This window comes from Bombina bombina, chromosome 7 (assembly GCF_027579735.1).
Source record: "Bombina bombina isolate aBomBom1 chromosome 7, aBomBom1.pri, whole genome shotgun sequence".
Lineage (NCBI taxonomy): Eukaryota > Metazoa > Chordata > Amphibia > Anura > Bombinatoridae > Bombina > Bombina bombina.
In genome coordinates, this window is record NC_069505.1 from 452,664,064 (window position 1) to 452,678,528 (window position 14,465).

General features: G+C 34.9%; 1 protein-coding gene across 1 annotated transcript in view; it reads right to left on the minus strand.

Moving 5' to 3' along the window:
* LOC128666694 (oocyte zinc finger protein XlCOF7.1-like) overlaps positions 1-14,465 on the minus strand; it is an 81,707-nt gene that overhangs the window by 66,177 nt on the left and 1,065 nt on the right. The gene's annotated exons all lie outside the window — the stretch shown is intronic.

The window sequence follows — 14,465 nt, forward strand, 5'->3', positions numbered from 1 at the left end:
ACCCCTTATTGCTTGCGGGCAACTGTTAGTGTGCCACTCGTAGTCTAGACCTTAGTGCTCTATGAAATGTGAGTGTCCCAATTTGAGTTTTCTATTTTTCCTCTACTGAAGTTAGGTTACGCTATAAGGCTCCTGCTTATTCGAAGTTTCTTACTTTATTTGTCAATTATAAGTACTACTATTTTAATAATCACCCTAACGCCCCCTATAAAGTAATACTGTTGGGCAATGCTTGAAAAATGAATTTGTCTGGTGGTCCGGGACGACTACAAAAATCTCACCGGGCGACTAGGGCACAGGAAGCTTCCCCCCACTTTTTATTACATTTGCAGCGGCACATAGATATATTTAAATATTATCTATGCGTGTGCGCTTTTGCAGAGGAGTGTGATAGTTGGTGGATCAGCTACTAGATAGCGCTGTGCTTTTGAATCGAGGGCACCATGTCATAGAGGTGTGCAGTGGCATGCTGCAGACAAAGCTGACCAAGGGTAAAAAATAAGCAATTGCTCCTATGTTTAGGGATCCCAGGCCCCCACACATTGAAATATTTGTCCTGATTACATTTGCAGGAGCAATTGTTAGCACAGCATGTCTAGTCTGATGTAGAATAGGAGCACAGTAGCGGAGTATAGGCTAGCACAACCACTAGATAATACAGGAGTCTGAGGTTCAGAAGGACAATCGTAAAGCAAGGTCAAACGTTCCGAGGTCAGGGCAGGCAGCAAAGGTTCATTAACGGTGTAACAAGCAAGAGGTCAGGGCAGGCAGCAATAGATCATAAATGCGGAAACAAGGCAGAAAGTTCAGGTAACCAGCATTCATACACAGAACTTTACTCAAGGATAGCTCTGAGCACTGAGTTCACTGAACAGCAGTGATTTATAGGGTTGCTAAATGAGTGACAGCTGGTAAGGGGTGTGCTTTAAATCTCTCACATCTCCTGTGCAATACTGTTTATCGAATACTGCATTGCTGCCACTAGGTGGAGTGCTTGTGAAACCTCTGCAGTAGTCTAGGTACTCATCACTGCTGCTGCAGTTTGTAGGGAAGAGAAATAATGTTGCATCAATATGAAGGATTCCAATAGCAGCACATGGACGTACAGCTGGCTTTGTACTATTGAGTCCGCACACCAATGGAGGACCAGCAGGAGTACCCTCAGCAGCATTAGTACAGGTAAGAGCATTACACAGTACTAGCAAATTTAATCAGGACATATCATTTTAATTTGGGCTGCACTTCTCATCAGTGTTTTAGCGTTGACATTTAATTATTATCTGTTCACCAACCCCCCTTCTAAAGGAATGAAATAAGAGGGGTTGCAGCACACATAGCTACCAATATTTATTTATTTTTTTCCTTTCCTTTATCGAAAATATCAAATTACAGTATATACCATTACAAACATCACATAAACCTTATACAACTTCTAGATAGGACACACACACAAAAAGAGTGAAATAATCATTTGTTCTATACATATAGCGTAATAACATAATCAAAATTTGACTGTCATTCATTCTCCTTAGACTCATTTATAAGAGCTTTCCTTTTCATTCTCCTTTACTTTCTTTCTACCTATTGGCTTTTTTCCTTTTCTCTTCCTTCTTTTACCGAGTCATTTTCTTAAGTATGTAAATGCACTACGTTATTCCACTTTCCTCCACGTCCCAGTTGATTTATAGTGGGCTTATCTAGTACCCATATGATGAAATAGAGTGCTATAAATCCATATATATCCCATATATAACATATTTTAGTTGTTTCAATTCCTAAACCTATCACCTTTATTTCTTAATCAAAAATCGTCTCTTAATCATAGTCTTGTGGTACCCTGGAAGCACACACACACACACACACACATATATATATATATATATATATATATATATATATATATATATATATATATATATATATATATATATATATACACACACACAGATAATTTATCCCTAGGGGCCAATTTATCAAAGTCTGGCGGACATGATACGCTGTAGCGTATCATGTCCGCCAAACATCGCTGAATGCCGACAGCATATGCTGTCGGCATTTAACATTGCACAAGCAGTTGTAGTGAACTACTTGTGCAATGCCACCCCCTGCAGATTCGTGGCCAATCAGCCGCTAGCAGGGGTTGTCAATCAACCCGATCGTATAGGATCGGGCGGATTGAGGTCCGCAGCCTCAGAGGCAGCGGACCAGTTATGGACCAGCGGTCTTTAGACCTCTGCTTCATAACTGCTGTTTCCGGCAAGCCTGAAGGCTAACACGGAAACAGGGGCATCAGGGGCCATTCGGTCCTTGATAAATCGTCCCCCTAGTCTCTATCATGAAACTTACTAATATCATCTTCTATTCAGAATAATGTAATACATAACCCTCATAATCATCCTTTAGATAGTAGATTCTTTAATTTACAAAGGTCCAAAGTTATTAAAGTACTCGACGCTAATAGGCATGACCGAAACGCGTCGACTGGTAAGCATACTTCCATATATTTATTGATTTTAAAACAACCTACACTATTTTATCTTTCTTTTACAGAAGGACCCAGGGATTGTAACAAACATTTGCTAAGAAGATAGTATTCTGGTTTGAATACGGCTAATAGGCATCGACTTTGACCCCCAGCACTCACATTTGGATAATTACTACTACAGCTTTTAGGATTCACATTTTTTCACAAAAAAACTAATTTTTTTTAGACATTTGGATTCTTCTTAAAGGGACACACAGCCTATATTGGTTCATCGACTACATACATTTATAGCTTTGGATATATTCACGATTTGAACACAACTTCTGATTACCATTATTGTTTTCAGGATTCACATTTTTTCGCATTTTTTTAGACATTTGGATTTTTCTTAAAGGGACACATAGCATATATTCGTTCATTGACTATATACATCTATAGCTTTGGATATACTCACGATTTGAACACATCACATCAACTCTTGATATTTGGCCAAATTTTGTATTTTGTGGTGTTTTATTTTGTATTTTTGTTCTTATTTCACCATTGTTGAAGATCACATTTTTTTTCACATATATCTCACTATCCCTCATTATTCTCATATTTTCATGTGTTGTGGTAGTCTATACTAGTTTTAATTCCATTGATGTCCTATCTGGTTTCTACTATGTGTTAAACACATAGTCAAAGCCTGTACTGAGAGCTTTATTCATTTTTTATAAGTTTGTAATTTGTAACAGAATTACACATTTTTAGGAACAGTTGTTTTTCATACACAAGAATAGAAGATTTATTACAGGACTATAGAAGTTCTTTTTTTTTTGCAGGACTACATAAATTCCTATACCTGTTTTTCCACTCGTGGCTTTAACTCCAGTGAAGAAACTAACTACCTGCTGTTTCTTTAGCACATGCTTTATTCTCTATAAGATTTTGTAGATTGGTAAATCTGAGTTTTCAATTTGAAAATATTGTTCTCTGTATGTTTGTATGCTACTCTGGGTGTGAGAGCCATATTGGTTGCTGCTGCTTATTACATATAAAAATTTAAAATCTCTGCAACGCTATATAAGCTTCTATACTTATTTTTCTGACTCTCCACCCACTGAAGATATCAATTCATCTACAGTCACCTTACTATTTTGCCCACACTATACAAGTTTATATATGTAGAGTTTGAGTAATCTCTTGAGATTTGTCTATAACAATGAGAAGATTGGGACTTACCTATATTATGTTTCCTTGTTAGAACTAGTACTTATTACAGTTAGACGTATACTCCTAGCTCTGATTCTTATTATTTATTAAACTAAATATTGTTCTCTTTTACACTCACTGAATTCTTAAAAGGGTCTTATTACTTTTTATTATTTAAAAGTATTTATGGAGAAATTTTCTTTCCCCTACTTTGCTGTCTAGAGTACAATCTACAATTATGTCTTCTAAAAGAGATAAGAAAAATAAACAACCTTTAGAGTCCTTAGCTGAACTATATTCTGATACTACTTTATCTACACCGAATGACCCTCTAGTTAGAAAACTTTTAGTAAAATATATTATTAAATCTTTATCACCTTATTTTGAATCTTAAAAAAATACAATTTAAATCAGAGATATATTTTTTGAGACAGGAGGTTAGAGAATACTCTACTCGAGTATCAGAATTAGAACAATGAGTGTCTGATCTTGAAGACACCAATGCTTTACATAAAACTCATTTGGCAGAGAATCAAAGTATGACCTTAAAACTTCAAACAAAGTTAGAAGATCTTGAAAAGCGTAGTAGAAGGAATAATATCAGGCTAATTGGGATTCCTAAATCAAAGGAATATGAAGAAGATCTAATAAAATTTGTTTCTGTAACACTCTCCTACCTACTGGAAATTCTTTCATCTTCTACTCCGATAATTGTGGAAAGAGCAAACAGAGTGGGTAAAATATGTTCTAATAGTGATGGGAGTAACAGAGCTAGACCAGTTGTTGCTAAAAATTTAAATTTTCAGGAGAAAATACTTTTTCTCCAACATTTTTGTAGAAAAAAAAAAAGCATTCAAATAGAAAATGCCCAGATCAAAATATTTCAAGATTTTTCCTATGAAACTCTTAATAAAAGAGCTCTCTCCTATTTGTAGTAAAATGTTAAAATAAGGTATTATGGCTACACTCATTTATCCTGCTAAGTTGAAAGTCTCTGATGGTAGCACAATATATATTTTTTTCTAATGCGACAGAAGCTGAACATTTTTTTAAGTCTAAAAGAGCACTGTGTTAATTGTCTTCCGACTTGTCCCAATGGGAATCAACTGGTCGTTCATTTCCCCCTTCTTTTTTCCCCTCCCTCTCTTACATATTCCATGAACTTAATAAATTAAGAAATGGATAAAGTTAGGAAACTTATTATATCGTCTTGCAATATAGGGGGTATTGCCTCCCCCATTAAAAGAAAGGCCATCCTTCAACATTTAAAGAAATTACACACTGATATAGCCTTCCTTCAGGAAACTCCTTTATCATTAGAAGGAGGATTGAAACGTAAGACCCAATGGGTAGGAGAGGCGATAGACTCTCCTTCACTTATTAGGAGGAGGGGAGTGGCTATTTTGCTTGGAATTTTTTTTTTATATGAGATTATTGATTCTTATATCGATCCTGATGTGAGAATTATTATATTAAAAATAAAAACTATAAATGGTTTATTCACTTTATGTAATACATATGCACCCAATGATTTTAATCCATTATTTTGGAATCTCTTCCAAACTAGGATATTAAAAATTGTAGAAGGCCATCTAATTTTAGGAGGAGATTTCAATATGATCCCACAGTACCCTTTAGATAGGGTAAAACATTTTTAAGACTAATAGAGATAAACAGGAGAACAAACAATTCAGAAAACTTTTTTGTAATCTGGGGATCAGAGATGTCTGGAGGAAACAGAATCCAGATAATAAAACTCTGGGATTGATATGTTTCTTATTAGCAACAGTTTAATAAACATAGGAGTTAATACATTGATCTCTCCCTTTTGTCTTTCGGACCATGCACCTATTATACTGGAAATCTCCCTCTTCTCTTTTAATTCTTTTTGTCGTTGTTTCCATTTCCCAACTTACCTGTTTAATGATGTCCAATTCAAAAACTATCTTGTTAAAAATGGGAGGATTATTGTCTTTTCAATCAAGCACACATAGACAACCCTGAGTTGTTCTGGCAGGCTGCAAAGGCAGTCTTGACCGGCGATATCACTTCTTTTATGATTAATATGAAGAAAAGACTTAGGAAGAGAGAAAAACAAACCTTAAATCATTTAGTTAATACATATAATGCTTATCTTTTACAAATTCTACCAATGAAAATTGGGTCAAATATCTCAATGCTAAGAAAGAACGAGATACTTTACTCCTTCATTCTACAACATTGACCGAGTTAAAAATGCAGGCTAAATACTACAGATATGGGAACAAGATGGGTAAACTCTTGGCTAGAATAATTAAAAATTCCTCTAGCTCTCAAGGCATTGAAGCGATTCAATCAAATGGTAACATTCACAAAGATTCAAAAGAGATCTTATCATCCTTTTCTTCTTCTTATTCTGATGTATACTCATATAAAGAGCCTAACTTTGATTGTAAAGCAAATTCTGGGATAGTATTTCGGTCCTGAGTTGCCCAGAACACTTACTAACTTCGATTAATGCCCCTATTACCGATAAAGAAATTTCGGATAGTATAGACTCTATGTCTCTACATAAAACTCCGGGTCCAGATCTGCTTGATAATGAATTTTATAAAATGCTGAAACTTAATATCCCACATCTTAAAAACCATTTTTAATCACTATTTTATAAATAAATCACCATGCTCGGACGCCTTCTCTGCATCTTGGACTACCTTGATCCTAAAGAAAGGTAAGGATCCTCTTGAAATGGGTTCTTATAGGTCAATTGCCTTGTTAAACTCTGATTACAAAATCTTAACTACTATTTTTGCCAATAGATTGCAGAGCCCTTTAAATCAAATAATTCATTCTGATCAGGTTGGTTTTCTCAAACGCAGAAATGCTTCTGCTAAGATCAGAGAACTATTTCTTACAATAGATTATCTTCAGTCAAAAGAAACAATATCTTCCACTTCATTTAAAATGACTGAGGATATAGCGGTTGTTTCATTGGATGCAAAGAAGGCGTTCAACTCGGTGCAGCATGATCACATTTTTTTCTTTAAAAAGATTTGGCTTGCAAGGGCTTTTTTTTAATTTTGTGAAGAATATTTATAACACTTCTAAAACAGCTTTGTTAATTAATGGTCAATTGACAGAGAACATAACCTTATTACAAGGCACTAAGCAGGGCTCCCCACTCGCATCTCTCTTATTTATCATAGCCATAGAATCTTTAGCCATAGCTATCCGTCAAAGAATTGAAGGTATTAAGATTGGTAAAAGAGAAATTAAGGTCGCCCTTTATGCTGACAACCTTTAAATTTACATTTCTAATCTTTCAAAGAATATTCCGCAACTTCTACAAGAGATTGAAATATTTAGTTAATTCTCTGGTTACAAAGTAAATAAAACGAAATCAGAATTTTTTTGGCTTAAGGAAGAGCATTCTTCTAAAGTATCTATACCATTTAAAGTCACATCTCATTTATTTACAAACCTTGGTATAAATATCTTGTGAGATCCGTGCACCTAGTATAGTCTAAACATCACAAAAATACTCTCTAAGGTTAAAGAAGATCTGCACCATTAGGATAATTTGCCGTTAAACATTTCAGGAAGGGTTGCCATGTTCAAAATGATCTCTTATCCTAAGATTCTTTATGTAATCCAGACTATTCCTATAATTCGTAAAAAAAAAAAAAAAAAAAAAAAAAAAGATCTCTGCAATTTTTATTCATCATTATCATATTTTATATGGCAAGGAAAAATGCCAATACTATTTTTGGGAAAAGAGTCTGGTGGTCTGGCACTTCCCAACCTGGGATTATATAGTTTAAATTTCTTAAGCAAAATTTGTTGTAGGTTGTCTTGGGAATTCAAACTATTTTTTCTCAGTTAGAATTTGAAGAAAATGTTCTATACCCATATTCACCTATAGCCATTCTCTATTGTAACCTTAAGACTATTCCTAGATCAGTTAAAAATCGAAATTCAATATATAATCTACTGCTAGCAAAAATGGGTCCTACTTACGCAATTTCTAATTATCAGATTACCACAGGGAACCCTGAATTTACTCCAGGAATTTACACAAAGGTGTTCCAAAAATTGGCCCGTTTAGAGCTTTTCAAGTTAATACAATTTGTAGATTTTAATCTAAAAACAGTCAAATCTTTCTCTGACCTGAAAGAAGAGTATCTTTTAGACAATAACATTTTTTTGCCTATCTTCAGATAAGACACTATATCCTTAACATTACTAATTTACATAGGTGGAATTGGGTAAAACTAGATTCTTGGATTAAATTAGTCCAAAATGGTCTTTCTTCTATCTCTCCCTGGTATAGAATCTTATTGGGACTTAGAGGAGATGAAATTTAATTTATATTGTTAATAAGTGTCAACCCTTATTTGTAAATCTTCATATTCATGGCATAAACCACTCTATTAACAGGGTATGTGAAACTACATTATCGGCCTCCTGGAGAGAATCACAAAAATTTGTATATGACTTATTACACTCCACACAAGGGACATAAGTGGTATAATTTAGATTTCAACAAATGCCCAAAATGTCAATTATTAGGAGCTGATTTAATGCATATGCTGTGGGAAAGCCCTACGATAAAACAATTGTAGTTGAAATTATAATACTGGATCAATACGGTCTTAAAGATATCTCCTTTTACTTTTTCCAAGCATAACATAGTCCTTCTCACCCCCTATAACATAGACTTGACCAATAACAAACTTATTAATTCTTTCATTTTGTGCATAAGAAGCCTCATCTTCCACAAGTGAAAAGGTAAGGCAATACCTAAATTTACAGAAATACGTTTTATCAAAAAGCAATGTATTATTGAACAGAGAGACACAGATACTAATTTAGAATCACAAGTGTGATCTTTTTTGTAAAATGGTCATTTTTTATTAAATCATTATCTAAGGAAGAACAAGACATTATTATATTCCCATTTAGAAACACCGACTTAGTCCTTTGTGGAATATGGCAGGATCTATAGACTTGGGTTACAGAGGGAGAGAGGGGGGAAACCCTTTTATTTTATTTTTTTTCCAGTTTTGTCATGTTTTATTTTTGCCTTTCCGAGGTATGGGAATATAAGAGAAAAATTAGACAGAATGCATAATTATTAGTTTCAACTTAACACAGATATTAAGATACCATAAATTATATATGTCAACAATTACACATGTCTTGTTATAATATCCTGTGTTTCCCCCTCCTTAGAATTAAAATAAATAAATATATATTTCTGTATTCATTTGATCTAAAAGGGCTATCCGAAATTCTTAAATACTGGGGTCACCCTTTGACAGCCAGATTTTCATTAAACATTTTCTTGCCATCAAAATTATTATTGTCATAAGGCTAGCTTTCTAATATTTAATTTGTCTGTCAAAAGCATATAAAATACAGGTAGCCCTCAGTTTACGCCGGGGTTAGGTTCCAGAAGGAATGGTTGTAAATCGAAACCATTGTAAATTGAAACCCAGTTTATAATGTAAGTCAATGGGAAGTGAGGGAGATAGGTTCCAGGTCCCTCTCAAAATTGTCATTGGTAACACCTAATAAATTATTTTTAAAGCTTTGAAATGAAGACTTTAAATGCTAAACAGCATTATAAACCTAATAAAATAACCACACAACACAGAATATATAATTAAACTAAGTTAAATGAACAAAAACATTTGCTAAACAGCATTATAAACCTAATAAAATAATCACACAACACAGACTTCACTTGCATTTTTCTGCAAACAGTTCTTTCTATGCATTCCAATCTGGACTGATTTAAAGACAGGAAGATCTTGTTCCTTTGAAATCTGCTCGATAGCTCAGGTCTGGTTAAACTGATTAATTTCAGCTTGCTTGGCTTTGCTGCGACACAAGCGGACAGCTCCACCTACTGGCTATTTTAATAAATGCACTGCTTCTCAATGCTTTTCAATAGCAGTCACATGACTGGAAAAAAAGGTTGTTATTCTGAAATGGTGTAAATTGAACCGTTGTAAAACGAGGGCCACCTGTATTTAAAAAGTTTAAATTATTCTTTACCGTTAATACTTTTGAGGTTCAGAAACTAATGTTTGCCCATTAATGTTTAATTTTAGGGCATTCACAAAAGTAGTGTTTCAAAGTTTGACTCTTGTGTAGTTGTCATTATGTTTAAGGCTTCTTTCCGTCTCTATAGCATTCAATTGTATGGCTGCTTCCGTTTCTACCCAGCGATAAATTCCCCCCTTATCCCATTTAACCTTGAGTCCAATAGAGCTTTATAAAAGGGTAGAGTAAGAGAATTTTCCTTGTCGAAAAACGTTATCTCATTCCATCTATGGTATGAGGATCCCAAATAAATGGGGAACTTTTTATAATTCCCTTTATATATTGAGATATTTGAATATATGAATATAGGTGTGATTCAGGAAAATTAAATCTATACTGTAGTTCTAGAAATGTTCAACTTAGGCCTAGTTTCCATTGAGGTGGTAAAGTTTGGAAACTGGTGGTAAATTCAAAAGTCTCCATAGACTTAAATGGACATAAAGGTTTTTTTATCACCAGTTTTCACAATTTAACACCTCAATGGAAAAGAGCCCTTATTCAGGGGGTCTAACAAGTCTCCTATCTTGTAAATCCCAACTTTCTCCCATTTCTTAAAATGTCTGAATCAAGGCTTGGCCTGAAATTGGGATTCCCTCTAATTGGTAAATAAATTGGCCGCTTAATGGGAAATTTAGCATTTTACCAATCTTGAATCATGCTTTTAATATTCCTTTGTACATTATATTATTTCTAATTGATGGGTGAAATTCTTTCAATTCTGTACGGAATTCGAACGCTACCAATGTTTATACTACCCTCTGGCTGCTGCGCTGTAAAGCAAACACTCATATATTAACTTTATTTTATACTCTCACAGGGTCTTCCATTCCGCACTTAAATCAGAGCGTTTGCGTGGCGGTCACCAGCATCCGTAAGGGAGTGCGAATATCGGCAGCTAAACTTACATATGAGTGACACCATATGAGGAGGAGAACTGAATGTCAAAGCGCATGTGTGATCAAATGGTCCTTGCATTATAAGCAAAAACAGCTGTATTTAGAGGTCATAAATTAGAAGCTATTTAACACAACATAAACGTTACCTATCTCATCTTGCCCATCAAGGAATACAGACCTGTGATACACATTTTAAAATGCCACTGTAAACAATATTACTTAAACAGAGGAACTCTTATCCATTACAGTTTATCTTATTAAATCCTCAAATCACTGTGTTACTATAGATAGTAAACACCACTGGTACTTTAGGCATGAATTCATCAGAAAGTGCTTTATAGTAACGCAAATTCTCATGATCAATGTTTCATTTGTTCTAAGGTTTTGCTTCTTAGGTGAAAGCCTAACCCCTTACAGTAACCATGATGTCAGACTATTTGTGATCTGAGATACAGTTCCTACAATATTGTGCCCAGACTAGGTTATTTTCCTCAGTATCAGAGTTCCACCTATAGAAACATACTTGCTGAACCAATTATAGGAATTAGTATGAATTATATGAATAAACTACTGTAAGACAAAATATGAGTACTTAAAATGAATGTAAATTCAGATGAATCGGTGCCCGGTTTTTAATAATCCTATTAAAAACAAGGGCACTTTAATTCATAAAAATTTACATTTCACTTGTTTTCTTCAAATACTTCCCTTTTAATCCTGACAGCCACTGCAGAGCTTCCTCCGCCCATCGCAAGCCCTCTTCGCGGGTCCTATCACGGCGTTGCCTCAGGCCATGATTCCCCAGGGGGGGGAAGCCGTGATTGGAGGAAGGAGGATTCGTCATTTCTAACGTATGAAGAGGCTTCCGACGGCCGGGGGAATCGCTGGAGTGGCTGTGAAGATTAAAAGGTAAGTATTTGAAGAAAACAAGTGAAATGTAAATTTTGATGAATTAACCCTTTGAGTGCTAATGACGGCTCTGAGCCGTCATGAGCAGTCTCCCACCTTGAGGGAGATCTGGGGGCTCCTAACAGCTCCTACCCCGGCGATCGTTGACTGTAGAGTGACAGGCGTCACCGGGGCTTCACGTGATGCACGGTGACGTCACGCGCAATAACGTGATGACGTCACCGTGCAACTTTATTTATAAATAACAATGTTAAGTATAGGAGGAGGGGGCATGCTGCTTAGAAGCCTGTATCGGAGGCATCTAAGCAGCTACAAACCCCCAAGACCCACTATTGGAAAGGGAATCGCCTAACCTTTCCAACAGTGTAAGTCTTGAGGGTCTGTAAAAACAATAACAAAAGTTAAAAAATGTTTTTTCAAAAATTACAAAATTTAAAAAAAAAAAACTTAGAAAATATTAGCACCCAGGTGGGAAAGTGCTTAGCACTCAAAGGGTTAAAGTGCCCTTGTTTTTAATAGGATTATTAAAAACCGAGCACCAATTCATCTGAATTTACATTCACTTTAAGTTAAATCATCTTAGCTGCATAAAAAGATAACATTAAAGAGATAGTACAGTCCAAATTAAACTGGTATGATTCAGACACGGCATATCATTTTAAACAACTTTCTAATTTACTTTTATCATCAAATTTGCTTTGTTCTCTTGGAATTCTTAGTTGAAAGCTAAACCTAGGTTGGATAGAATATGTACAGCGCCAATAAAGGCTAAGGGATAAATATAAACACTAAAAACGAAATATACCTGCTAAGGCTGAACAAGAATTTATTATAATTCAACAGTATTGGTACCAATAGATAAAATGAGTAAAAAACAGTAATTAAAACAGTTCTTAAAAGCAATGGTAAGGTGGAGTGTTGTGCTGATACACTCACAAAGTGCAAATAGCAATAGAATCCAAGGGGTGAAGAACTAAGATGGTGGAATCCACATTTGCTTGTGGATACACGAATGAACAAAATGTGTAAGCAGCATAAAAATGTATGCGACTTAAATGTGCAACATGATAGTGCAAATGTTGTGCAACATAAGTGAGAGTAATTGTGATCACTAAGTGTATAAAAGATAAGGAAAAAACAATTCACATCAAAAATACAAAAAATCACAATAAAATATAATATATTAATATATTAAAATATTAAAAAGTCCCGATGACACTGCAGTGCAAAAAATAGTAAATCACAGGTGAATAACTGCCATTGAGTGGCAAATGTGGAAAAAGGGTGGTATACCCACGGCAAAAAAGAAGAAATCCAGTGAAAAAACAAAAATGAAAATAAAAATCAAAAAACAAATACAAAAATGATGTTCAACAAAAGGTTAAAAAAGAACAAAAAAGAACAAAAAGAGTATTGTAATCCAAAAAACAGTAAATTAAAAGTCAATCACATGAAGGAACCTTGAATCCTGAGGGGAAGAGTTCCCAGGCGAATCCTTACAACGGTCAGCTCTTTGTCCAAAGTCCTAGAGATGTCCCTGTAAAAAAAGGAGTACCATAGCGTAACAAGTCCTCAAAGTGGTTAAAATAATTGGAATAATGCTTACCAACAGGTCTACGCGTTTCGGCCCCAAAAATAAGGCCTTTATCAAGACTTATTGATAAAGGCCTTATTTTTGGGGTCTTGATAAAGGCCTTATTTTTGGGGCCGAAACGCGTAGACCTGTTGGTAAGCATTATTCCAATTATTTTAACCACTTTGAGGACTTGTTACGCTATGGTACTCCTTTTTTTACAGGGACATCTCTAGGACTTTGGACAAAGAGCTGACCGTTGTAAGGATTCGCCTGGGAACTCTTCCCCTCAGGATTCAAGGTTCCTTCATGTGATTGACTTTTAATTTACTGTTTTTTGGATTACAATACTCTTTTTGTTCTTTTTTGTTCTTTTTTAACCTTTTGTTGAACATCATTTTTGTATTTGTTTTTTGATTTTTATTTTCATTTTTGTTTTTTCACTGGATTTCTTCTTTTTTGCCGTGGGTATACCACCCTTTTTCCACATTTGCCACTCAATGGCAGTTATTCACCTGTGATTTACTATTTTTTGCACTGCAGTGTCATCGGGACTTTTTAATATTTTAATATATTAATATATTATATTTTATTGTGATTTTTTGTATTTTTGATGTGAATTGTTTTTTCCTTATCTTTTATACACTTAGTGATCACAATTACTCTCACTTATGTTGCACAACATTTGCACTATCATGTTGCACATTTAAGTCGCATACATTTTTATGCTGCTTACACATTTTGTTCATTCGTGTATCCACAAGCAAATGTGGATTCCACCATCTTAGTTCTTCACCCCTTGGATTCTATTGCTATTTGCACTTTGTGAGTGTATCAGCACAACACTCCACCTTACCATTGCTTTTAAGAACTGTTTTAATTACTGTTTTTTACTCATTTTATCTATTGGTACCAATACTGTTGAATTATAATAAATTCTTGTTCAGCCTTAGCAGGTATATTTCGTTTTTAGTGTTTATATTTATCCCTTAGCCTTTATTGGCGCTGTACATATTCTATCAAACCTGTTCTTTCCTTTGGGGGTTGGTTAGACCCTTTATTTGTACTCAGCACAAGGGATTATCTTAGCGCTTGGCTACCACTCCTTACTTCTAAACCTAGGTTGGCTCATATGCTAATCTCTAAGTCCTTCAAGGCCGTCTCTTATCTGAATGCATTTGACAGTTTTTTCAAAGCTAGAGGACGTTAGTTCATGTGTGTCATATAGATAACATTGTGCCCATGCACATGGAGTTATTTAAGAGTCAGCACTGATTGGCTAAAATGCAAGTCTGTGAAAAGAACTGAGATAACGGGGCAG